Source organism: Lissotriton vulgaris, chromosome 12 (genome assembly GCF_964263255.1).
Source record: "Lissotriton vulgaris chromosome 12, aLisVul1.2, whole genome shotgun sequence".
Lineage (NCBI taxonomy): Eukaryota > Metazoa > Chordata > Amphibia > Caudata > Salamandridae > Lissotriton > Lissotriton vulgaris.
The window spans coordinates 521,613,977-521,638,792 of NC_141700.1; the positions used below are offsets into that span (position 1 = coordinate 521,613,977).

At 43.9% G+C, this 24,816-nt stretch overlaps 1 protein-coding gene and 1 pseudogene across 1 annotated transcript in view; both read right to left on the bottom strand.

The window, feature by feature from the left end:
* Positions 1-24,816, bottom strand: part of HYDIN (HYDIN axonemal central pair apparatus protein) — a 2,950,008-nt gene that overhangs the window by 2,890,744 nt on the left and 34,448 nt on the right. The gene's annotated exons all lie outside the window — the stretch shown is intronic.
* LOC147677658 (ubiquitin-protein ligase E3C pseudogene) lies at positions 13,430-14,809 on the bottom strand (annotated as a pseudogene).

Sequence of the window (24,816 nt, forward strand, 5' to 3'; positions counted from 1 at the left end):
AATGACCATGACTGATACACGGTGGGCATCCTGGATCTAATGGCATCCAGCCTTGGCACAATGGTGACCATTATTGACATAACATAGGCATCCTTGGTGTTATGGTGAGCATCTATGACCTAGGTTTGCAATACCTCATATTCAAAGAAGAATCTGTTTACGGGAGGCATTTTCACATAGTAGCACTCAATGAAAAGGACAAGCTGATATTTGAAGACTGTATTTTCTAAAAATGAAAACTGCTATTTTAAAGGCAAAAATTATGTTTTTTTCAGAAAAGGTTTTACATCTGTAAAATGTAGTTTGTTTGCCCAAAATGGAAAGTGGTATTGGATATAAAAATAAGTGTATTTGAAGAAACTGATACACTGATGGCACTTGGCCTTCATGGACCTCAGTTTAGCCTTCGATCAAGGTAACAGAGCTAAGTTGTGGGCTGTACTTGAGTCCATGGGGTAGAGCCGGCCTTGCTTTCTTTCATCCAAGCCTTCCGCCATGGTTAGATTCGGATCAGAGGGGGAGTGCACATTGTCACTGGAATTGAAGAGAGGGGTGCGCCAGGGGTGTATTTTGGCCCCCTTGCTCTTCACTCTGTATATTAATGGTTTGGAGGCAGCCTTTTCGGAGCAAGAGCTAGACGCCTTATTAGTAGGTGCTCGCCATTTGCCAGTTCTTTTATATGCAGACAATGCGGTCCGCAGGTCTCAGACTTCCAACGGGTTGCAGCGACTGATAGAGTTGTATGTAGGGTATATGGAAGGACTGGACCTTTCGACAAACCATCTCAAATCCCATGTGATGATGGTGGGGCCCAGGAATACCAGATATAAGGGATATTCCATCTCTAGGGTAGAGCACTTTTCCAACCTGGAGATTCATTTACACTCCAGGTTTTCTTGGAAACCACTGATGAAGAAAAATTAGCTGAAACTTAAATTGGCCACTTCAGGGTTTGCCCTTTTCGCTAGACGCTTGGGCCAAACTAATGTAGAGGCGATGTTAAAGGTCTACAAGGCTAAATGGGTGTCACTGGCCAGTTTTGGCTACTAGATTGGGGGTTATGTATTGTGTCCCTAGCTACAAGTGGTCGAAAAATCTTTCCTTAGGGGCCTCCTCAGTTTTCCTGCAATCATCCCCTCAGAAATGCTGCATTAGGAAGTAGGCATTGGTTACATAACAGACTGGATTGCCCTTCGTCCCCTGATCTTCTGGCTATCAGTCTGGTTGAAAGAAGATCTCTTGCTTAACAGGCTCATAATACACAATTGTATGGCATTGGAAGCAGCGTTTAGCATTTCATGGTTAGCCTATATCAAGCTTGCTTTTAAGCCTTTGGGTCGACCTGAGCTGTTTTCCAACCCTGAAGGGATAGTCAAGATGGACATTCCCTTGGTAAAACAGGCTTTTTTGTTTAAAGGCGGCTTCACAATGGAAAGCCTTAGCCATTTATAAGCTTTCCTTTCGACAATTTACTATGATCAAGACAGTGCAGGGTATTGAACCCAATCTACTGTGGGAAATGTCTTCATATCATAAGCGGCTCCTGACTTACTTCGGGTATAACAACATTTATCAGCTTATGTTACCTAGAGGGGCTTGGTGTACAGATATGGATCTCCCTCCTTGCTCCTGTGATCAAGTGTCCCTCCCTGAAAATGAATTATAGACTGCTAGTTTTAATAGGACAGTTGTTCTTTTAATTGATGAGATGAGCTATTTTTATTCTATGCGTTTTTAACTTTAAATGGTTTTTATGTATATATTGTATTGAATGTTGAGGGATTTGAGATATCATTTTTTTTTAATTGAATGTTTTTTCTATGTACTTTTATGATTTGAAAGAAAATCAAATGAAGTTATAACTAAACTAAACTTGTGAAGCTGAGCATATGATAATTTCAATATTACCTCATGAGAGGCAAGATGGCGCCGCAGCTGCGGTCGAGTGAGAGGCTTGTGAGGTGCATCTCGTAAGGATACCTCTCCGTGTGTCCCTCCATACCTGTGGCTCCCAACTGACGGCGTGATGCGGTGGTGATGCTGTGGCGGCTTCTCTCCAGATCCGATGCTAGTGTCCGCTTCCCGCTGTCCCCAAAAAGCGGTTTGCTCTGGAGCCGGTTCTCGGCTGTTGTGCAGTGGCGGTCTCGTGGTAGCTCCGGCACCAGCGCCAGCGGTACCGGCGGCCCCAGCGCCAGTGGTGACGGCGGAGTCTGTGGAGTTTTTGTGAGGTTACGGAGCAGTGCAGGACTGTCGGCGTTGCCTGTGCCGGCACTGCTGTGCAGAATGGCTCCGAAAGGGAACAGGAAGGGCGCTAAGACCCGGGGCGGCATCCACAACTGAAGCAGCTTCAATGGCAGCAGAGGCGAGTACTCTCCCAGCAGTAGCGGCACCTCCTCAGTCTAGGGACAGAGAAGGGAGGCAGAGCAGAAGCCGCTCTGTTGACGGTGTTCGTTATGGTGATCGGCAAAAGGGTGCAATGGGTGTGGTGGTTGCTACTCCACTACAGAGCAGTAAAGGACAGCAGCATGAAATTCCCCAAAAAGAACCAACTGTCCCGGCCATTTTCAAAAAGAAACCCGCGTTGAGAGGCAAACCTGAGGTGCCGTATGACAACCAGCTTACAGGTCAGGTGTTGGGGGAACATTGTATCAGCAGCTATTGGAGAAAAGAGAGCTGTGAACAGAATAGTAGTTTCAAGCATTGCTACTGTACCAACTAACGGTTTAGTTAGTAACCATGAGAGTGTGGCGGGAGCTGTCTCTGGCAATCATGCTTGGTCTAACTCTGGGATTAAACTGCTAAAGTCGGTGGGAGATATAGAGAACTCACATCAACCTGGTAATTTAGCAGAGGAGATATTGAATGATATGGAATCCGGTGGCTCTGGTGGGAAGTTTTACTCTATGTCTGGCATTTCCAACTTTTCAGAGAATGAGATTGAGAGCGCTGTAGGTGATTGGGCGGACAAAAACTGTTCCCAGCGAGGTGATGATGATCCAAGTTTTGAGCTCTCTGTGAATCAGGAGACAGTGCGTAAAATACAAGATCCTGGTAATCCCCCTTTGAAAGAAAATCCGACCCCTGCTGGACAGCTACTATGGGACTGTTCTCCCCTTTCTCAGACCGAAGGCGAAGGTGCTGGGGTTAGTCCTGTAGCGATGTTGGAAGGTGAGAGTGAAGTCACACTTAACACGATTTATAGGGTGATAATGGCACCACACAGAGAAAAAACCAAGGCTAAAGGCCTGCGGACCCAGGGAGCTGTTCGCAAGCTTCAGAATACTGTGCGTCGAATTGCCAAGACGTGTACCAAGATTTCAACGAGGATTGGGGAAGCGGAGGAGAGGATATCTGTAATGAAAGACCAGCTAGCTCAACAGAAGGCGACGATCACAGCACTGCAAAAAAATAAGGGAAGACACTAATTGGAAGTTAACGGACTTATAAAATCGATCCAGAAGGAACAATCTTCAGGTGTTGGGGGTTCCCGAGGGCAGGGAGGGGAAGGATGTGAGACAATTTGTCATTGAGTTATTTTCTGAAGCCTTTCCTGATTTAAAGCAATGGATTTGGGAGACAGAGATCATTAGAGCACATAGATTTCCTTTTGTTCAGAGAGGGAAGGTAGGAGGACCTAATGAAAAGCCGAGGGCAATCCTGATTTGTTTGAACAATTATTTGTTACGTGAGGCTCTGTATGACTTGGCTAGGCCAGACAGGAGGAGGACTGGTAAGGGGTGTGACTTCTTTGTACATCCAGACTTTTGTCAGGCTACTGTCCAACAGAGATGGAGTTTACGTCAAATGATCTCAGCCTTTCAGTCTAAAGGTGGGCAGACTTTTCTCCTGAACCCTGCAAAGTTAAAAGTCATATATAAGGAGAAGACCCAGTTTTTTGTTTCTGAAATTTTGGCAGAGGAATTCTTGCAGGCAATGGGAGGTTACATGTATTTAAAACAGTTATATGGGCCCCCTAAAAGCTTTTGAAAGGGTTCACAGGGAGAACATTTTTTTGCTTAGGGGGTGCGGAGGGGCACAGGGGTTTTATAGATGGGGCACCTTTCACAATCCACTTTCCATCATTGAGGGCTTGGTCCTTACGCCTCAATTGGGGGGGGAGGAGGCAGAGGGGTGGGTGGCTTCTGGGGGAGGGGAAGCAGGGTGGTGAGGGTGGTGAGGAAGGCACAGAGGGTGGGTGGTGGTTGAGGCTGAATAGAATGACTATGATACTTATTTTTTGAAGCAGGAGATTAGCTTAATTTGTTTGGGAAAAGCAGATAAACATTCTAAAATGAGATAAGATGGAATGATATTCTATCTGTTCTCGGAAAATTTGTGGGTTAAATTATAAGAGAAAAAGTGGGGTGTTGGCTCAAATGCTGCGGATCCATCGATATGATCTATTATGCTTACAAGAAAAAAATATAGCCTGGAATAACCGCAAGTGGCTAAGGGATCTTGGTATGGAAACTATAGGTTTTACCAAACAAGGCTCTAACATTAGAGGTGTTGCTATCTTTATGAGATACGGACTGGGAGTGAGGAGGCGGGTGAAAGAGGATGCCCAGGTGCATTGGGTCATTGTGGAATTGGGCATTAATGGTTCGCCAGTGACAGTCTGCTCTGAGTATGGACCCAATCTGGATGCCCCGGAGGTACTATATTATTTAAGTGTCGAATTGGCGGATTGACAAGCCCCCCTTATCCTTTGTGGGGAATTTAATATTCATTTGGAGGGAGATTTTGACATTGTGAGTAATTGTCCCTACTTGGAGAAGAAGACCAAGGTCTTTAAAGCTATTAAGGGCTTAGTTAAAGAGTTTAGTCTGGTTGATCTATGGGCCATTCAGAAGAACAGGGCACCAGGCTATACTTTTTACTCCGCTCCCCATAAGAAGCATGTTCGTGTAGATAATATTTTTATATCTAATGAGGTGGAGACAAATGCTAAAATCGAAATAATGCAGAGGATTATCTCGGATCATAATCCGGTGGTCATGGATTTTGGTCTGAAAGTACAGCAGCCGCATAAACCATGGACCTTTGAACGTAATTTGTTGCTTGACCCGGAATATTGTGCAGTTGGATTCCAGCATTTTTAAAGATAAATCAGGGTACAGCCCCAGACCCTATTGTTTGGGACGCATTTAAAGCCGGTGTGAGGGGTGCTACGATGAGCTATTCGATTGCGAAGGAACGTAAGCTACGTACGGAAACTAAAGACCGAATGAAGCAACTAAGGCTTTTAGAGATTCAGTTTATGGTTGAACTTCTCCACCAGCAAAATATAGATGATACTTTAAAAGCAATGTCTATCCTGAAAATTAAAATCCACCAACATTTTGTAACAAAGATGGTAACTCAGTTGACCGTTAATAGGGCTCAGGTTTATGGATTAGGGGAGGATGCAGGCAGAATTTTAGCAAAATGATTGTGCCAGAGGGAGAATGTGAACCGAATATCTAGGATATTTTATTTATTTATTTATTAATTAAAGTTTTGTATAGCGCTGGCTGGACCCGAGGGTATCAGAGCGCTTCACAGCAAGAATAAAGGCGTTTAGACAGATAAATGCAAGGCAATGAGCACAGGAGTGAGTACAGTCTATACAATAGCAGCCAAGCGTGAAACAGGGCGGAGAGTCGTAGGCAAGTCAATCAGCTCTGGGGTGAGCAAGAACATGGAACTATAATGTCTACGTTGAGTTCTAGTTGGTTCCGGAGCGCTCAAGGAAGAGGACTTTGAGTAGCTTCTTGAATTTCGGGAAGGATGCGGTCATTCTGATGTGTGGGGGGATGGAGTTCCATATCTTGGGAGCATTGCCCGCAAAAAATTTGTTAGATGTTGAGAGTTTCTGGGATTTCAGGGGAATGAGTAGGAGCGTGTTGGAGCTTCTGAGGTTTCTAGACTGCCCGGCCCTTTTGAGCTTGTTGGCCAGGTATTCCGGTTTGCCCGTATGCAAGGCTTTATGTGTGAGGCAAGCTGTGCGGAAGCTAGCTCGTTGGTCAATAGGGAGCCACTTCAGATCCTTCAGAGCTGGGGTGATGTGTTCATATTTCTTTGTTCCCGAGATCTATCTTGCAGCGGCATTTAGTGTAGAGGTCAGAGGACGCAGGTGAGATTTGGCTGTTCCAGTCAGAGTGGCAATGCCGTAGTCAATTCTGGAGAGAACCAGAGCCTGCGTGGCCTGTGTCAAGTCTTTTGTGGGGAGAAATGGTTTTAGTTTGTAGAGCAATTTCAGGTTCAGGAAGGCACTTTTGGCAGTTTTTGAGATGTGTTCTTTCATATCCAGTTTGGGGTCAAGGGTGATCCCTAGGGATTTTATGGAGTTCGATGGAACAAGCGGCACATTCAGGGCGTTTAAGGCTTTGAGCCATTCAAGAATTTGGGGGTTTTCTTCTATGTTAGAGATGAGGAGCACTTCAGTTTTTTCCTCATTGAGTTTGAGGTGGTTGGAAGAGAGCCAGAGCTGAACTTCGGTAAGTGTGTGGTTCAGTCTGTGGATGTCAGAGATCGATGTGGTTTCCATATAGAGTTGCGTGTCGTCCGCATAAAGGTGGAAGGGGATGTTAGCTTTCCTTAGAATTGAGGTGAGAGGCTTCATGTAGATGTTGAAGAGTTGAGGAGAGAGTGCAGACCCTTGAGGAACTCCTCTGCTGATGGGAAGAATGTCTGATTCGCAGCTTTTAATTTTGATTCTTTGTGTGCGGTTGTTGAGAAAGGAGGAGAACCATTTTAGGACAGTCTTTTCGAGGCCTGCTCTCTCCTTTAGGACATTGATTAGTAGGGCATGATCGACTGTGTCAAATGCAGCAGATAGGTCTAAGAGGATGAGAAGGCTGCATTTTTCAGATGATGTAAAAACAAATACAAAAAGGTCAAATGGAAGAATTTTGTGGCAATTTAGTGACTAATAATGTTTCAGAGGCTGAAAATTCGGCTCTAGCAGCAGATGTGACTTGGGAGGAGGTGGAGGCAGCGATCTTCTCGTTAGCTAGGGGCAAAGCAGTAGGCCCCGGTGGTATTATGCTTGAATTTTATTGAACCTTTTGTCGGGTTTTAATATCTGAGCTTACAACTTTATTCCTTAACGCGCAACGAGAGATAGCACCAGAGTCATGGAGAAAAACTACGATCATTGTATTTTTAAAAAAAGGTAAGCCTGATCTTTCTCCCTCATCGTATAGACCGATATCGTTAATCAACTCTGACAGCAAAACTTTTTCAAAAATTCTTGCTTTGCGTTTAGCGACAGTTATTACTACTCTGGTATCTAGCATTCAACATGGCTTTATCCCAGGGAGGGCTACTGCTCACCCTGTTAAGAACGGTTATTACCCTTCTGGATTGGGCACAGGTAATGGATTCAGCACTGGGGGTGATCCAGTTGGACGCCGAAAAGGCGTTCAACAGGGTCTCCTGGTGCTATCTGTGGGAGGTCCTGCGGTGGAAAGGTTTTTGTCCAGAAATAGTCCAAGCAGTTAAGACCTTATATATTAGTCCGGCGGCCACTATACGGATCTCAGGGTAGGAATCCGATGAATTCAACATTGGTCGTGGCACACAACAAAGGTGCCCGTGCTCTCCTCTTTTATTTGCCTTTTATATTGATTTATTTTTGTGCAAACTAAACTGCCATGAGGATATTAAACCGATCAGTCTTAGCGGAGTTGAATATAGAGCATTGGCTTATGCTGATGATATAATCATAGTGTCTGGTGAATTAGTAACTGCTTTATCAGCCATCAAAACCTTAGAGGCGCAGTTTGGCACTTTTTCAGGGTACAAGCTTAATATCAGAAAAAACCCAAGTTCTTTATTCTGGGCAAGATCCCCCTGCTGGTGTGGTAGTTACGTCGGAGGCACCGTACCTGGGAATTAAAATTAATCCTACAGTGGATGAGACTCCAGGCCTGAATATTCTTCCAGTTATGTAGTAGGTTAATACCACTCTGGAACGTCTGAATCATCTACATCTCTCCCTGCATGGGAGATGTAATGTTTTAAAAATGCTTATTCTCCCCAAATGTTTGTATATATTTAGAACAATCCCTTTAGGAATTTCCTAACTCAATGTTTTTAAAATTGGAGAGAGTCTGTTCAAGATTCTTGTGGGGGTATCGGAGAACACAAAGGTCCCAGAAGAAAATGATTATTCCAAGAAATCGTGGTGGCTGGGGTGTCCCGCACTTTATAATGTATTATTGGGCGGCCATGATACAGATTATGGGGCCAGTGATCTTGGGGGCAATGCTCCTAATCTCTTATCTCATCCGCCGTCGATCTATGTGCTTATTAAGGGTGAGGAAGCCAATGGCTGCTTCGTGACCATTTTAGAGCCATCTTACTACAAAAAAACAAGGTTAAGATTCTGCGGGCTGCCCAAAGAGTGTTTAGGAGACTTGATGGATCAAGGGGAGATGATGGTATTTTCAGAGCTTAGAGAAAAGTTTGCCCTGGACAAGGGAGACTTTTTAAAATATTTACAAATTCGGAGCTTTATGGCTAAATTTGGCTCTAATATGGGAATGCAATTTTGTAAAAATTAGTTAATTGAGAAAATGAGGAAGAAGTCCCCAATGGGACATTACTATCACCAATCAGTCGCAGCCCTTCCAGATGACCTGGAAAACTGTCAATTGAAATGGAAGCAAAAATTCGATCTGGTGGGCATAAATATAAATAGATCATTGGAATTTGCCAATTGTGTATTAATGACAGGCAGGCTTTGCAGCCAGCATTATATGGCTTTATGGGATTTTGGGACTTGTATTACTCCCCTAGGAAAGTGTCCCAGTGGGGAAAAATAGGCTGGGATAAGTGCAATTGTTGTGGGTTGTTTGCGGCTGTCTCAATCCATATGTTTTTTTCTTGTCCAAAATTAGGGGAGGGGAGGTTCTATCATGATTTGGAGGGTTTTTAAAATATATTGTTTAAAAAACAGATAACCCTTACGGGTGAACTTGTGATTATGGGTGTGGGTTTGGAGTCACCGCCCATTATAACAAATGATGCTGAAATTGCACTCTTGTTTATTATGATGGCAGTAGTCAGAGCATGTATTACTAGTGAGTGGATTAGCTCTGAGCCTCCAATGTTCTTAAATTGGAGAGCTAGATTGTTGGCTATGTATAGCTTTGAAGTATCAATTTACAGAATCAAAGTGAGGAGGAAGAGAAGATTGGGGGCTAAAATCTGGGCACCCATCCGAGATTGGATTTTGTGGGGTCTGGTGGGCCGAATGACAATGAGTAAGTCAAATATAGCTTACGGGCTCAAAGGATACATTTAGGGTTAAATTGGGTCCGATGCATCTTTGCTTGTATTTTTTACTGTGATTGTTTATTTTTTTTTGCTTAACATGTCTGTCTTGTCCCTTTTTCTGTGCTTTTGTATTTCCTCTTGTTGCACTCTGTCAGGTTTAAAGTATATCATATTCCTTCTAAATTGTATGTATAGCTTCCAATGTGACTGAGGGGTTTATAAAAAAAAAAAAAGGGGTAAAACAATAAAAAACATTTTTTTTAAATGAATGTTACCTCATTAGTCATTGAGAAAAGTTATCTTGACATTTCTGCTGTTAACCTTGTCTGGCATGCTTGGGTAGTCACTCTAGTAAAGTGCCCCTGTTTGCATGGTTACCCCCCACTTTGTGCCTTATATCTGACGCACTTTGAGTGTGCACTGGGTCCCTGCCAATCAGGTTCCCAGTGCTGGTGTTCTTTCCCAAAGCTGTACCTTTGTTTTCATGATTGCCACATCTCTGGCCCACATGTAAGTCTCTTGTAAAATGTACCAGTGGTACCAATGGCCTTGTGACCAGACAGGGCCCCTAAGGGCTGCAGCATGTACTGTGCGACCCTCAGAGGCCCCTCAACAAACACACGCCCACTGCCATCGCAGCCTGTTTCTATTGGTGCAGACCAAACTGAAGAATCGACATGGCACACATCCCTGTGTGCCACGCTCACAAACCATTGCCTGTGACATAGGTAAGTCACATCTCTAACAGGCCTCACTGCCCTAAGGCAGGGTGCACTATACCATGGGCGAGGGCATAGCTGCATGAGCAATAGGGCCCTATAGTGTCTGTGCGCATTCACAGACACTGTAAGTGCAGTAGAGCCATTTTGAGTACATGAGCTGGGATTTTTGTCTTTACAAACGCCAGAGCTCCATGATGGTTTTACTGAATGTTAAGGAGTTTAGTATCAATTAACTTAACACAATAAATCCACACTAGTGCCAGTGTTGGATTTATTACAAAATGCACTCAGTAGGCACTTAGAGATCACAGTGAATAACCAACTCTCTAGTGTGCAGCGGACTAGTCTGCACCAGCCTGCCACACACAGACATGTTTCTGACACTCTGAGGTCGGAATCCTTGTACTCTCTTGGGTCAGAACAAAGACTGCTTGGGGTGGAGGTGCTGCTCATCTACCCCCAAGCAGAAACAGCATTCAGGGTGGTGAGAATCAAAGGGTTCCTGCCCTTTATTATGATGACAAGGGCCTCTGCAGCTAGTGGAGTTGCCCGTTCCCCCACGGACCAAGCTCCACTTATGGCGGTAAGGTCAACGGGAAAATTAGTAGCTAGGAGAGGTGTGTCCCTTCTCTGGCAGGACCACCCCTAAGGTGCCCTGGACCGAAGTGACACCCCCCTTAGGAAATCTTCTATTGTGAATGGAATAAGTCTACCCAATCAGGTAAGGGGATGCCCCCTCCCCCAAGGGAATGGACATACAAAAGGTGTAGTCACCCTGAAGGCAAGTAGCCCAGCTGCCAGGACCTGTAACGCCCCTAAATTCAGTATTTAGGGGCACCCCTGAAACTTGATCCTCAGATTCCTGTAACCTATGAAGAAAAGGTTGAAAGAAGACTGTGTGCAGCCGAGCCTGGATGACTACTACTGATTTTACCCCAGCCCTACCGGCCTGTCTCCTGCTCCAAGACCCTGCGAAGAAGACCTGCGAAGAAGATGACAATTGTCTAGTGACCAGCGAGTTCCAAGAACCCCAGGAAGACTGCTACCCTTCAACAAAGACCAAATCTCCTGACGACAGCTGCTCTGTCCAGAAAACTCCAACTGCAAGAACTCTGGACCTAGGTGGATCCGCACTCCCTGCCCACTCTGCACCCGACGCCCACGGCCCAAGTCTGAGTGGCTTACCTGTCCAATGACGTCTCCCCAGCGATCCGAACCCTGATTCCACCGGTGACTGACCGCTCCTGAACCCCATGAAGTCGCCTGTAGCCTCTACACAAAGGGTCCCCCTGACCACGACCAGCTCAGACAAAGAAAATCCGACACTAAAAAGTACCCCTGCACCCTCAGCCCCAACCTTGGGGAGCCCAATAAACAGTGCCCAGACATCCCAACTTACCTGTCCAACAGGTGATCTCCTTCATCCAGCCTCCTAGTCCGAGCATGCAGCCTCTTTGTAAGACATAGTTTCCCCATTGAAGAGCATTGGGCGCTAGATGCTGATTTGCACCCTTTTACCATGCCCCCCCTGTGCCGCTGGTGGTGTAGCTTTGGCGCTGCTTTATGGCTTCCCTGTGTTCACCTTAACTTCGGGGCCTGTGACCTGAAACCACAGGTACCTAACTGCAATCAACAACTCTTGTGGGTACTCCAAGTCTCCACTAACTAACATTGGTCCCAGTGAGCTCAGCACCCGGCCGCCCCAGTCAGACACCGTAGGATATAGCGGCATGGATTAGCAAATTTAGCGGCACAAATATGGAAATTTAGCGGCACAAATATGGAAATTTAGATGCAATTTAGCGGCATTTTATTTGGCGGTTTTTCCTACAACAAACACAGATATCTGTGTGTGTTGGTCCCTGGTGTGTTTGTGGTCTGTGTGTGTTGGTCCCTGGTGTGTTTGTGGTCTGTGTGTGTTGTTCCCAGTGTGTTGGTCTGTAGTGCGTTGACGCCTGTGCCACCGGGCATTGATGTTTTCCTCTTGTCCTTGAACTATCTAAAGCTGCTGCTGTCTGCGGACACTGAAGTCCCCCCTTGGGCCCTCAGGGCCCGGGCAGTGCACGTCTCCAGACAAGGGCCCGTCCGGGAGCCAGGAGAGTGAAGGAAGCCCCCAGAAGGGCTGTGGCAGAGTCAGGCTTCCGGCAGGGACGGATCCCCTGGTCTGTGCAGCTGCATTAAATGTTCCTGTAATTACAGACACTACTTTCTTTGAAAGAGCCATCAGTTTATTTTTTAAAGTTTTATATAGCGCTGGCTAGACCCGGAGGTATCAGAGCGCATTACATGAGCATCAGATCATAGTTACAGGTTACATTGTTACAAAGGTTACACAATTCTTAGAGCATGGCAACATAGTTACTTGTAAGGTCGAGATAAACAATAAGCACAAATACGTAAGGGGAAAAGAAGGCAAGGTGAGAGATTCAGGGGAGGGGGGTTGGAGTAAGGAAAGTAGATAGATAATGAAGGCGGGAAAGAGGAGAGGAGGGTGAGAGACACAGCATGGGGAGAGGAGGGGAAGGGTGACGGGGACACAAACCGGTAGACGAGTCAAGGCAACGTCCAAAGTCCAGTAAGCTGTGATCCCAGGGGAAGGGGTATCCCTTCCCTATCTCTATTGCGAGAGGCTCCCTTTACGCAGAGACTCTCTCAGAGGGGTCTCGGAGACTCCAAGGCCTACATACTGGATCCTTCCCCAAAAAGGGAAGAGGGAGTGCTTTGGAAAGGGGTGCCATACCATACCTCAAGTGTGAGTGGCTCCCTTGGCGCAGTGGACTCACTCAGGGTGTTCGCTGAAACTCCAGAGTATAAATATTGGATCTTTCCCCAGCACGGGGAGACGTTGTGCTTAGCCAAAGGGCACAAAGGACAGGGGAGTATGCAGAGTAGCAGGCAAGGGGAGAGATTCAGGGGAGAGAGGATAGGAGCTAGAGAAGAGACAATAAGGAGAGACGAAAAGAAGTCTGCCTAAAGACCGACTGGGTAGGTGACGACCAAGGAGGGAATCCATGGCCCATCTCCCCTATAGCTAAACCAAGTAGCTCCATCGGGCATCAGACAAAATAGTTCAGTCTCAAAACATTGAGAGAGGATGGAGGGAGAGACATAAATAGAGGAAGGATGCGGTAGGAGACGACAATAGAGACGAAAGGAAGTGCAACAATGTGGTTCAACAATAGACCAGAAGAAGATCAACAAGTAAACATGAAATCAAACAATCAGTAATACAATTAGAGGAGGAGAGAAAGGAGAGAGAAAGTAGTGAGGGGTAGGGGAGGAGAGAGAGTGAGGATAAGGGAAGAGACAACAGTAGAGACGAAAGGAAGTCTGTCTAAAAACAGACTGGGTAGGTGAAGACCAAGGAGGGAATCCACAGCCCATCTCCCCTATAGTTAAACCAGGTAGCTCCATCGGGCATCAGACAAAATAGACTGGTGATACTATTTACATGCTGTACTTGAATACAATGTGGTCCTATGCTTTGCTCCATGTGCATCACTGCGTGTACACCTTACTCTTGGCACCATCATTCGGTGTTGCACCATTAGTGTATGGCAAATTGATGTCATCAATGTGAAGACTTCTTCGCTGGCACAGTCCCTCCAGACCATGTTAAGCAAGTTGTTAGTCTGCTGCTTTGTGTCCAGTTTCTTGAGGCACTCTTCTGTGATGTACTGAATGGATATTTTCCCATCACCTGTTGTAGTTGACATCCGGCCAATGGCTTCCTCTTCATCTTCAGAATCACTTCCTTCTTGTGAGTTTGTATTAGATGCTGAAACTGGTAACTGCGACAGAAAAGTCTGCAGCACCCTCAAATACACAAGTAAACCTTCCTCTGAAAGAGTTTCTAAATATGTTTCCCCAACTCTTAAAACAAAATACAAAAGCCAGGGTGCTTTATCCCTTTTTCTTGAAAGCTGGCTTTCAGGCGTTAAACGTGCATTCAGAAAGAATTCATAAGGGAAGGCAATCTGTATATCAGCCAGCGTTGGGATGATGAAATTGAATATCTGATCGGTGAAAGGTGCAGCCAGAAACTCCAATGAAAAGGCAGTGAAGATCTGAATCCTTGAGCCCTCTGGACAAGAACGGTATGAAAAGTGCAGTGGTTTTAAAACATTCTCAAGAAGGATCTTTGCAGTAGGAACTTGAGAAACATCAGTGTATTCAATGCTTGACGGAAGTTTTCAATTTATTAACAAGTAAAAAGACCTGTAGTATCCTTTCTTTATCATGTAGTGCAAAATTTGTTCAACTATTGATGCTACATAGTTGGCATCCTGCAACTTAGGCAAATATGTACTCTCAGATGCAAATACCTCAATCATTCTCAGTGGAAGTGCAACATTCAAACTGTCTTCATAGCAGTGTTGCAACAATCTGCAACACAGCCCCAGCAACCTCTTTATCTGAAATAGGCATGTCCGTCTGTCGGGGCCAGTCAGCTGCTTTACAAACTGACCATTCTGTTTGATTAAATGTTGACATATCCACATCAAACGTTTAGAATCCTCCTTTTGCCTATAAAAAAACAGAAGTTGCCGTACTAAAAGAGTCAGGCTAGTTTCATGGGTAATGGACACATTTCCCTCTGATTGTGTCAAAGCAGCACAGCGATCAAATTCACTTCTCTGATTGGAATATTGATGTTTTCTGTCCTTGTAACCTCGTACAAAGGACTGAATAATTATAGCATGTTTTAATCTTCGTCTTTCTTCCTCTCTCCGATGCAGAAGAGATGACTTTTCTTCCTTTCTACTTGCACAGCCAAGTGACACCTTGGGTCTCGTCTTGAAATCTCCTTCAAAGCTAAACATCTTTATTATTTATCCCATCTAGAGATGCGGCTCCAAACCTGACGCAGCATGGATACCATTTGCACGTGTCGCCAGTGTCTCCAACTGGCTTTGTGTCTGGTTGCTGGCTGACTTAGATAAGAACCATCCCCCCGCACAGGTCGGATGCTCTCCTTGGAGCCTCCCAAGTTACAACGCAGCCCTCTCTCCCCTCGATCGTGCAATCAGCAGAGAGCACCCCTGGAGGGTCCCACAGAGCAGCTCCTCCCCAGGCTTCCCACGGAGGCGCCACTGCCTCCAAAGGCCTGAGATTGACCAGATGGCTCTTAACTAGGGCCAGTTTTGGTCGATTTTGTTACAGGGGGCCTCTACGCCGGAATAAACAAATCCCACTCCTCAAACTCCAGACTATCCAGAATACCGCATCTAGACTGGTCCTCTGCATCCCACGATAGCAACACAGCACCAAACACCTACGAGAACTCCAGTGGCTACCCATCGAAAAGAGACTGACCATCTAGCTTCTCACTCATGCCTACAAATCCCTCCACAAGATCGGACCCCAATAACTCAATGAAAGAATCTCCTTCTACGCACCCATGAGAAGCCTCCGATCCGCAGACCTAGTCGAACTCACATGCAACAGCAGAGACAGAGGGGGGGGTGATCCTTCTCATACATCGCAACCAAGACCTGGAACAAACTCCCACTCAGCATCAGAGAAACCCCCACTCTGCGAGCCTTCAGGAAGAGCCTCAAGACCTGAATCTTCAGATGAGCCGAAGCTGCGCTTATACCCCCCGTGCCTTGAGACCCTTGTGCGTGAGTAGTGAACTTCACAAATTTGTGATTGATTATATATCTGGATGCAATGACAGAAGCAGCAAAACACCAGTCGGGCAAGCACAGATTTTTAGCTTAAGTGTTTTAAGCCACGCCCTTAATTACACCGACCACACCCCTTTGAGAGACAATCACCCACCCCCACCCCCCTGTATTTTCATTCCACTTAAAGCCCTGCATATAACTGTGAAATTTGAGGTATCATGTATCGGTCCAGGTCATACATTTGATAAACCCTAAACCCATTCGATGTACTAATTATTCCGATTGCTCGACGCTGTTTTCACCTCATTCTACATGAATTTGATCGCTGCAAAGACTCCGTGGGGCATATTATCAAGGGTGGCGATAGGAAATTATCGCCGTTTTCGGCCGCTAAGCGGCGATAATTCTATTGCCCTATTAGCAAGCTGTCGCTAACAGCAGTTAGCGACAGCTTGTAGGCGATAGCGAGCAGTTTGGGGCCCGCTTTGCGCGTCAGCGATATTTATCGCTAATGACATGCAAAGTGGGCGTACCCAACCTGTTAGCGACTGAAAGCAGTCGCTAACATTTCTATCCCCTATTACCAACACAGGCGTAGCAATGGAAATATTCGCGCTAAGCGCGAATATCTCCAAAAACTAACGCTTGCTCAGACCAGTTCTTAGCCATTATATCCAATGGGAGGTGGATATAATGGCTAAGCCCCTGTTAGCGATAATGCGTGAATATCGCTGTATTCTCAGCGATATTCATGGATTTCGCCGCTATCGCCGGAAATTTTATCGCTTTTGAGATAAACGTTGCTAATAGCACGTTATCTCAGCGATAAAATCCGGTGATGCGCGGCGATAAAAAAATTGCTGCTAAGCCTACTTAGCGATAAATATCACTATTTGTTGATAATATGCCCCAGTGTTCCTGCATCATGTCTGCGTTTAATTTGTAACGTATTACCGACATCTAAGGGCAAAAAGCAGCTCTGCGCATGCGCGATTTGGTCTAGTCCCAAGCTCCGGGTAAAGCAGGCAATATCTCCAACCCGATTTCAGCTCCACTGCGCTCTAAACGAACACGAAAAGCAATTACAGCTCTTGCAGATATTTCATGGAACGACTGTCAGGCTTTGCAGTGTAATTTATTGGCTCCCTGGTGTTTTCTTTCCTTTCACTGGGTTTTCTCAATTCCTTCCCATACTGTTTATTGAATACCATTGGGGGATTTGGCAGTATTAATATACGTTTGATAAACGTAACGTGCTATTAACTGAATAATGTCTGCTCTTGTAAAGCACTACGAAAACAATGCAAGAATGAATTTTAACTAGTCTGTGCTGAGCAGGTTACTGCTTTACAAAAGTATCCCGGTTTTTAATTCAGAAACATTGGACTGAATGTGTATATAAAAAAGAAAACTACAACATAAGGCGAGAGCAAACAATACAAATAAATCATAGTATAGAGAGAGCTGGAACAAATACAAGGTATGTATAACAAAAATCATTTAGTGTTTTTATACATAAGAAATTGTGACATTTGCAAACTCGGTTATGACATTTAATTATGACTGGTGCAAAATATATCAAATGTGGGTATTAAAGATACCTTGTATCCTAATGACCTGAAGAAGAGAGGCAAACTATACAAGCGAAGGGGGAAAAGAAATGTGGGGTACAGTCAGTTACCAGCAGTACATTTAGAAGTACACGCTCTTCTATGATGAGGTTCTAGAACAGTATTGCTTGGCTGGGGAATATGTAAGGGTCCTTAAGTTGGTTTTGAAAGCATTTTAGTGTTTGTCTAGTTTCACCCTTAATGGGCATGAGAAGATCAACTAAGGCGCAAGAGATAAAGCGATATTGTCAGTTCTCCAGGTTCAGGTTAAACTATCATACCATGTGAGAAGGGAAATGCTGAAGAAGCCTTTCGAAGTGCATAGAATTGTTTTTATAGGTAACGTACACCTTACATCAATTAAGAGAAGGTCTTGTTTCAGTGCAGTGCATGCAGAGGGGTCGTCGATTCCTATTGTGATTGTTTTGTAATCTATTGTGAATGAGGCTTCTAATATTTTTCATATCGTTTTTGGTTGAGTCTTGGATTTTGCCCCAGAGGTCCCCGAGTAGAGAGTATTCAAGAAACATACTTCTAAGGTCTCTTTTAGTGCTGTTACAATTCCATCAATTGCTGTTGTCTCTTAGGTGGAGTTTATATAGTTTGTCCAGTGTCCAGAATGTTTTGTGGAGTAACAAGAATTTACATTGAGCCAATGAGGGTAGATTTGTTTACTGAATGGGGGACCCTGTTAATTCAGGCTAAGCTTCATCACATGGAGAGAACAAAAGCAGGGCAAACTGTGGCAAGAAGAATTCCTAACATTTCACATGATCTGTCAGGAGCGTTCAAGCATCATTACATGCTTGGAATGGGTTTCGATATCACCCTCCATACTGGCACCCTTTTCGAGGAAGCCAACTGTACTCTCACAAGCAAGCCATTCAATATTCTCGACATCATGGCGTACAGACTAACAACAAGAACCGAAAGCCTAAGAAAAAAAATATCCATCCCTCTTCATCTTACCTGGGCTGCAAAGCTAAAAGGTTCAATACTTGGGATGTTAAGTTAAAAGAAAGAAAAACCCACAGACACACATACGTTCGGAAATTGTTTGCATTAACACCATTATCCAGGACCAGGTTGGCAGGGACGTGGAAACTGGTGTTATTGGGGGACAGAGGCCAGTATTACACTTGGGATACAGGAGAACAATACAAGAAGAGTGCCTAGTAGGGGAAGACGAGCTTTGAAACAGAAAATAGGGCCCTATAAAGCGTTAAGGCAGCAAAATGGAACTTTGCCAAGAGGACATCCTTTCAATTGTGCTGCATTATGCTTTATCATTGATGCTAATAAACTGAGTCCACTTATGTTCGACTGAAGGCTGAAGCGGGATTGTGAAGGCTGGAGCGGGATCGTGAAAGAACAAGATTGTAGCAGAAAGACAAAAAAGAAAGTCTAAAGTCATTTATTTCAGTTAATTAAACCCATACTATTTTACACAGCTAGACCAATAAAAAAATGACAAATTCATTAGATGTAAGTAACTTCTTTTTGGTATTAGATTACAATTTTGAACAATTTTCTTTTAAAAATACCATGGCTAAAAATATAAAAAGTGATGCTTAAAGTTTAAAGACCATTCATTTTCCTGCCTTTATCCATATTAAATTGCAAGTGTGGTCGTGCAAAAACACCTTGAGACTAAAAAATAATTAAATAACCTAAATCGTACGTGAAGTAGCTTATTTTTGTAAAACGATCTTAATAATGTTGTTAAATATATCTGTGAGCAAGGTTGCTTGTAAGAATCAATTATTTTCCAGGCGTGTCTTCTTTTGCTGAATTCCTCTTTATCTTTGTGCCATCAAAACATCCTTATTTGTTTGTTACTTTCTTAAAGGAGTTATGAGGTAGTGGCTAATACTATAGCTCCTTTTTTTCAGGTCTTTTAGTGCTATCTCGAGAGCCCGGGCCCAAGTATTTGAATTTCATTGGGTTTTATTTAACATTTCTTCCCACAGCAGGGCAAAGAGTCAAGTTTCACATATATTTGTTAAGGCACCATGTTTGAGCCAATTTTTGGTTGATCAGACCAAATTCTAGTCGCATCTGGGAAGTTTATGAACTCAGGGGAAAATGAAACAAGAGCCAGAAAACTTTATTTTGTGCAGAGTTAAAAAAAGGTTCTGAACTTACCACGAAGACTTCTGTACCATAGCAAAGAGTTGGAATACATTTAGCTTTTATTGCTTCAAGCAGTGGCTGAAATGTTGGACTTTGTAATTTTCAATATAGTTGCTGGAAAGCGGAGATTAGGTAAGCGGTTTTTGGTTCCAATGTATTCTGATGGAGTTGATGCGTTAGTCGATCTTGTAGCCAAACGCCGAGATATTTATATGACGTACCTCGGAGAATTGTCTTCCCACCTAGTGACCAGCTCCACTTCTTTTCTGCTGAAAATCACAACCTGTATTTTTGTAAATTGAATAGTGATTTCGTTTCCACTGCAATAAATGTCTAGGTGGTAAGTTCTGCCAGAAAGAGGCTAAAAAGAATTGGCGCCAGAACGCAGCCTTGCCCCAGGCCTCTTTTTAATAGGATTTTGACTGTCAATCTTTTGTTTTGTCCAAGTGTAACCTGGGCCCAAATGTTAGTGTATAAGAGCTGAATTGTGTGCAATAAATTTGGGGGAATTTCCCAGTTAATCAGCTTTTTTCATAATAGATTTCGGTAACATGAACAAAAGCTTTAGAGAAATCTACAAAACATGGGTATTGAAGTTGTTGTTTTGACACACATTTATCCAAGATCATTGTGAGCACTACCAAGTTGTCTACAGTACAGGAGTTTGGTCTGAACCCTGTCTGGTTAAATGGGATTAGATGTTCCTTTCTGTCCATTCTTCTAGCTCAGTCAATATGAGGTCTGCACATATTTAGGCATCTGTGTCCATGAGAGCAATCATGTAAATGTATTTGAGCTTATATAGCGCACAGCTAACCGCAGTGGGTTTCCCGGCGCTTGCTTAGGGAACCAGTCCTGGTATTCCCCTGTGAGATAGCCCCGGCAGGGTATCCACAAGGTGAAAGCCAGGCATCCCGCCGCGAGGGGCCGTTTTGGAGATTAAGCAAGCTATTGCCCAGAGTCGCCGAGTGTGAACCCGTGAGTCGAGAAGGCACCGGAGCGAGAATTATCGAGTCCGTGGAATTTTTATCCCAAGACCCGCCGAGGCGGGGAATTGAACCCTGGTCCAGGGCCGATCTCAGCTTCCGGGTCTGCTGCCTCTAACCCCTGAGCCACACTTCTCATACAATAGCTATCTGGAGAAGAATAAGGGCCTTTCTTATATATTGGATTAAAGATAGAGCCACAATATGTATCAGCGATTGCCTCAGTCACTAGACAGAAGTTAAACAAAGTATGAAAGCGGCAGCTCCAAAACTCTCGATCTACTTAATATATGGCCCGGAGAGGCCATTTGGGCCGTTCACACCGTTACCTCTACTTTTCCCAATCCTTCTTGTAATTTCATTTTGGCTAAAGGTGGGGGATGTTTCGGATCGAGTATTTGTGATGTTTGGTGTATGTGCGTCTTGTGTGTTGTATAGGGCCCTTATGTATGTCTTCCGTGATTTTTCAGTTACATTGTTGCCGACTGCCTCTGTGGAGTTTGTCTAGTTGGTTTATTAGTGTCCATAAATATTTTGTGTTATTTTTACACGCTTGTACTAGGTCTATCCAATCTTGGTCATTTTTAGCCCTTTTTGCTTCCCAAATCGCTTTTTTATAGGATTTATGCAGTTCTGAATTTTTCTTGTGCCTGGGTACCTGATTGAAAATTGATGGATTTCATTTCCTTGCCCAGGGCCCTTCGTTGTTGTCTAAGGGTATTTAAATACCAGATTTGATTCATTGGTCGTTGCAATGGTATACATTTTTTGTTTGTTGCTGTTGTTAACACAGCTTTAAGCTTTTCTTGCGTCATACTCCAGGCTAAGATTGGATCTTTAAAATCCCAATTGATTGTTGAACCAGCCTTTTTCCAGATCACGTATCTAGTTGTTGAAAGATAATTCCATCTGATTTTTTTCCAGCTGGTACTTGTATCCTGCGAGCCAATTGGTTTATAAACTCAACACTTTGCGTTATAATATTGATAGCCTGCACAGAGTGATCACTTTCACACCTTGCAATTATATTATAGGACAACATCTCATTGAATAGCTTAAGTGATACAAATGTATAATCTAGTACCAAATCTGTTTTGCTAGATTTTCTGTTTGCAGTAATCAGGATGTCTCCTTTGGTGCGCCCATCCAATGCCTGGAGTCCAAGGGCCTCCAGTGTTTGTAGTAATACATGATCTGGTTTATTTACTGTAACAAATTTGGAGATTTGTATTGAAATTACCCAGTGCATTTCTGTTCTTTTTTGGTTGCCACTTCTCCCCAGATGATTAGTGAAATCTGCATTAAAATCACCAGTGACTATACATGAGATGTTATGGTGGGAGGTTGCCAATTCCATGAGAACATTTTGTATTACTTTTATATTCCTTCATTTTTTAGCTGAACTGGAATGAATGTATATATTTAAAATATTATTTGGTCCCATGGTGCTTCATAGTTCCAATTGTTTATTATTATTCCTTGTACAGATGTTGCATTAATTGAAATGCTAGTATAAGAGAAATGTTTATGTAATGATATATAGATTGATAGTCCCCCTTTTGGATGTCCATTTTTCTTTGATTTTTGTGCATCGGTGAAGATTTCTACATAGCCTCCTAATGGCTGTTGCCCCTCGTTTCATGTCTCTAGCAGATACATATGATGTCAAAGCTCTTTAAATACTTTTCGAGTTCGGGATCTATCTGCAATTTTTGTATGCCTCCAATGTCCCATGAAACTATGGTTGTGGACTTTGGAGCTTTAACAGCTTGTTTTTCCTTGGAGACTTTGGTGCTAACTAGTTTTTGTTCATGGAGATGTTGAATTTGAGGCCTGGAGTAAAAGGAGTAAAAGCTATTTTATTAGTTGAGGTGTTAAGATTTTGAGCATGTCAATCTATTTTATTTTTATTAAGCGTGGGGGCAAGCCAATTCCAATCCAAAGAGTCGTGGTGTTCGATGTTGGAAAATCGACAGGTACATTCTTGCGATTGCTTCAGTGAATGATTTAGGAAACGGTCAAGAAAAGGATTTGAGAGATGCATCAGGCGCATACGCCCTGCTCGAGAATCAATACTGCTACATGACAAGCCAAAATAGAAAATTATTCAGACCTGCGCTGTCACACTCCTGCTCTAAAAATATGCCACACAATTTACCCCTTTAAATGTTTACACGCCGTTGCTGCAACTGAAAGTAATCGTCTCTCTGGGCATATACTTGAGCATCTGTGCTGTATGGTGCATCTTTCGTCGTGGGTGTTCAGTGTTCATTTGCACGAAGCAGAGATTCAAGGCCTTGGAATGGTTGGGCAAGGGCGAGCATCCCAAAACATATACTGGGTTAAAACCATGTACACATTTAGAAGTACTGGTGGAAAAAGAAGCCTTATTGACCAGCTGCACTGGCAGACTGCACAGGCCTGTGTGAGATTTCCATCAGCCAGGACGGCAATTACAGCCGATTCATGATGAAAGGGGCGAGTTGCTTCTCCATAATGCAAAAGCTTCTGACACAACTTTGGAATGGAAGGATTAACAAGCCACTAATATATTCCTGAGTTAGGCACATGTTGGAAAGCAGCCTATTTCTTACATTGCCCTAGAAAAGAACGTTTCAGCCGTGAACTTTTGCACACATTTGCATGCACGACAATGTTGGATTAGTTTCTCTGATACAACTTTGTTTATACAAGCAGCTTCGCACAACATTATCACGATGCCCTAAACATCATTTACTAGGCCTCTCTATGCACTGGGTACAAAAGTCGTCCTATCCTTATCCACGAAGTGCCAGAGCAATCTACATATCCATAACATCGGTAATCTAACAAGCACATCGCAAGGTTGCTTTTCATTATAAATATTGAGCAAGCCGACAGATTAGCAGAGGAGGCAATTCTGCTGACACGAAGGTCCGTGCATGCTAAGAATTCACCACGCACCGGTCTGACATTCCGTAAGACGTGTCCAACTCGAGACCACAATGGGGTCCTTCAGCCTCTCCCATCAGGTAATGGGGTTGGGCCGTCCCTTGGAGGATTCTTGGCTCTACACCCACACACACACACTCCAGGTACACTTAGTGTAGGGTCTGCATTGTAAGAGTACGCTAGATTACCATTTTGCATATATGCCTGCATATATTCATTGTTTCAGCCCCATGGTAGAAATATATCTACTCTTCACTCTTCTGGTGCTAGTGATCTCATTTATGTGCTTCTATCTCCTAATCATTGTAGCACATGTATTTTATACAAGAATAACATTTGTTCAATAAATATATTGAAAACTTCCCACTGTGTATTCTGTATCCTTCTCTGAGAATAAGTAAGCACAGTTACTGAGCGAAAGGTTCCGTACTGTTGCCACGATCACAGAGTGCTCAGGGTTGTCCTGTTCAGTGGTTGCCAGAGTCCATTCGCACCCTGGTAAGGTTAGGGGTGTTGATGGTGGCACTGTGAACCAGCTGGTCTACAGACCAGCATATCCTGTGGGGGTGTCCAGAACCAGTCTAGGCACCAAGCCTTTAGTTTATGTTGTCCAAACAATGCACAGATCCTACGGATTGGTAGGAACTACAGAAGCTGTAAAGAAAGGGCATTACAAAACTTGGGTGATGGCTCTGAGGAAGACGTAAAAATCATACAGCTGCAGTGTCCAAGAAAAAGGCATCACTATCATTAGAGCAGCACATGCAGCAAAGTCACAAGCAATTCTCCGTCCCAATTATGGTGGTCTTTCACTACCCAATCAATACCCATCCATGAGTTGGGGGCATTTAACTTGCTTGCCACGGAGCCTAAAAGAGCTGAGAGATAGGTAGGGACATTGATTCATTAAAATGTCTAGTGTAGCAGAAATTACATCTTGCACCATCTGACGCGCTAAGACATCAAAAGTTTGAACACTTGCTACATGCTTGCTCTTCATCACTGTTTGATGTGAAGGGTGAGGGGAAGTGCACGCAGAGGAAATTAAAGGAAGATAACAGGACTGGTATATTGAGCATGCATTTTAGGAAACCTTTTGCCTTCGGTTTCTTCTCGCAGATCCTTACAAGTAGGATGTATAGACTTCCTTTTAGTCATTCATGCAGCAGGTGACAATGTCAGACCCTGAAAGGAAAGGCAAGACAGAGCCATGTTGGAAGACCAGTCAACTTCTGGCATGCAAAGTCCCAGGTTAGCAAGACATAAGTCATTGACACATGCGACACAGCCTTGTTTTCAGGCATGCCTCAACCCTTCTACCTTTCACCTTACTGGACATCCTTTAGGCCAACCAGTGTGAACATAACATCGTGCAATGGGCGTGGAATGTAGTTTGACGCAGTATATGATTTGTAAAAGATAAGTCCTCTGGTCCAAAGTTTTGTTCAGAAGCATGCACCCAGCACTATCAAAAGTCAGGGTGCCGAATTTCCAGGGCTACCAAGTCTTGAATCGCCACTAGACACTCCCTGTCCCTTTA